Source organism: Cebus imitator, unplaced genomic scaffold, assembly GCF_001604975.1.
Source record: "Cebus imitator isolate Cc_AM_T3 unplaced genomic scaffold, Cebus_imitator-1.0 Scaffold344, whole genome shotgun sequence".
Lineage (NCBI taxonomy): Eukaryota > Metazoa > Chordata > Mammalia > Primates > Cebidae > Cebus > Cebus imitator.
The window spans coordinates 1,657,892-1,660,794 of record NW_016107659.1 but is presented as its reverse complement, the minus strand read 5'-3'; positions in this window follow the sequence as shown (position 1 = coordinate 1,660,794).

Genomic DNA, 2,903 nt, shown 5'->3' with positions numbered 1-2,903 from the left:
TTTTTCACTTTCCTCTGTGTCTGAATACTTTGCCTTGCCATGAGCTTTTAATGAAACCCATATGTTTATCATATTTTATGGCAGACTCAGTTGTTTGCTTCTCAAAGTTATGTTGTTTTTTCCCCAGACAGATTCAACTGGCAGCCTTTGCAGACTCCTTTGCACACAAATGACACCACGACACCAAAGCTCTAGGACACGCAGCAAATTCTACACCTTGGTAATTCTGCCAACAAGATACAGCATTGTCAGCTAATTTTTCTTTTCCTTAAGGAAAAAAAGCAGAAAGGATAGAATGAAAGGCTCTCTAAAAGCCTTGACAAGAAAACATACATATCATAAGAGAGCAACAGGCTTTAGAGCTTCCCATGACTTTTAATGCTTGGTTCACTCTCCGACAGCCCCTCAGACTTACCAGTTGCCACGACGTCAGAAGATCTTGAATGCTGAGAACAGATGTAATTAGCATGACTAATTCTCATAGTCCCAAAGCTTCAGACATCAGCAACAGAGAGGAGCCAAGCAGACACAGGATTAATAATAAATAATGAGAAACAGGTTGCAAAATATGCTTTACAATTATACGTCTAATTTTTGTTGCATCCACAAAACTTCTGTTAAATGAAGTTATGCTGTTTCATTAAATTATCTACATGCTATTTAAGAGAAAAAAAAAGAAAATAACTTTAGTCTAATTTCAAATGTCTTCTTCAGGCAGACACAGTCATGCTCAAGGCTCTCTGTTGTGTTAAGATTTCCCAGTTCCTGCTGTCTAGTCAAACTACTAGAAGGGAACCATTTCTTTCCCTCATCTTTAGAAGAACAAAATTCTTCCAAACAGAAGACCCAATCTTCCCTTCCCTTAATGTCAGATTTTTAAAAAGAGATTTCAGACTTTCTTACAGTCTCTCCTTTTTATTTTATTTCATTTCTTTTAGCTTTTCTCCTCTGTGATGGGCCATTTTTGGTTGCTAAAACAATTCTACTCTGAATGTTTCTCATGATAATCTGCTTTCTATCCCATTAAGTTTCTTAAATTCCAGTGACCTCTTTTCTAATCATCTTCTCAAACTTTTTGAAATATTTCTCATTCTTGTTCCAGGTATTGTAAGATACCACAGCCACCTGAGAATTCTGCTAAACTTAACCATCTCATTGGTTTCTCCTAAACGCAAACGTTGTCTAGAAGTTTTTTGGGACTTTGACCTTTATCTCTCTGTGACTTTCTTATCTACTCCTATGGACACAAATATCCACCATGCGTTTATGTCTCTCTTAAATTTTACTTCTTATCTAAACAGGAGACCCAATTGTCAACTGCTAAGTTGTGTAGATGCACAGTATTACCTGAAAACACTCCCTCTGGTCCAAGCCCAATTGATCTCCTGATGTACTTTAGTTAGCTTTCCCCTAAACCAGATTAAAACACTGGAGTTATCTTTGGCTATTCCTTCTTTTGAATGCCTGACATCCAGCTAGTTGCTCAGTCCTTTCCCTTCTGTGTCGGCAGTTCGTTTCCTCATCTAAGCCCTAGTTTTCCCGTTACCTCTCTTCTGGATCTTCCCCTTGCCCCTTCCTGTTTTCTAACAAGCAGTCCTCTCTTTTACATTCTTCCACTTGTCCTTTCCCTGTCAGAGTTACGTTTCTAATGAACAATTTTGACCAAATCATCCCTTCCTCACAGCCTTCTATTTCTACAGAATGAAGACATGTCTACAGAATTATTCCTCTAGTTGACAATGCTATGTAGCAAAATGTAAAATTTGTTTAAAAAGTAAAACCCATGCTAAGTGTTCTTGCTACGATTAAAAAAAAATGATTAGTATCTCTATCTTAGCATTTAAAGGAGCTCATAACTAGGTCCTTAGTTATGAGCTCCTTTATTCTATACCAAATGTTTTATATAATAAATATATAATTATAATTATATATTTATTATATAAAATGTATAAAAATATATAAAATATATAATTTATATAATTCTATACTAAATGTTTTATACAACTTTAAAAACATTTGGTATAGAATTGTTTTAGCAACCAAAAAGGGCTTACCACAGAGGAGAAAAACCAAAAGAAATGAAACAAAAAAATAAATAAATAAATAAATAAATAAGGATGGTTGTTTTCACTTGGCCTTTTTTTCCAGTTTGATGACGAAACTTACTTTTTTAACAATGATTGTATTGCCATCTGCTGGAATGATTGAGAACTGCATTTTGAAGCAATTATTATTAATACTTTAAGTTCTGGCATACATGTGAAGAATGTGCAGGTTTGTTACATAGGTATACACATGCCATGGTGGTTTCCTGCACCCATCACCCTATCCTCTACATTAGGTATTTCTCCTAATGCTATTCCTCCCCTAGCCCACTACCCTCTTCTATCCCTCCCCTAGCCACCAAACCCCCGACAGGCCCCAGTGTGTGATGTAATATTTTTTTAAGTGTGAAGGATTTTCCTTCAGTTTTCAAAAACTCTCTCTAAACATGGCTTTTAATGTTGAATCTAATGAGAGATGTTAGAGTTTCATGTAAGAATGATCTTTGATTTTAAAGCACAAAAAATTGCAATTAAAAAATTGATATAGCCTTTGCTTATAGGAGACTACGGTTGCCTCATCCCTTATTACTAACGTCATCTATTTCATTGAGCCCAAGAATAAAACAACTGGTGTGAGGGGGAAATAAAGTGTGTTATCTAATGTCAGGTGGCTTTCAGTAATATCACATTTTTAACGCTAATTAACAATTCAAATTCTTCCCGGCTCATGAAACTCAGAACTGGAATTACTTTTTCCAATAAGATCTTCCCAAGCCAAGCCTCACCCTCCCTGAATTTATGAACTTATTTACATATACCTTTCACCTGAGATTAGTCATAGTGCATTGTATTGACATG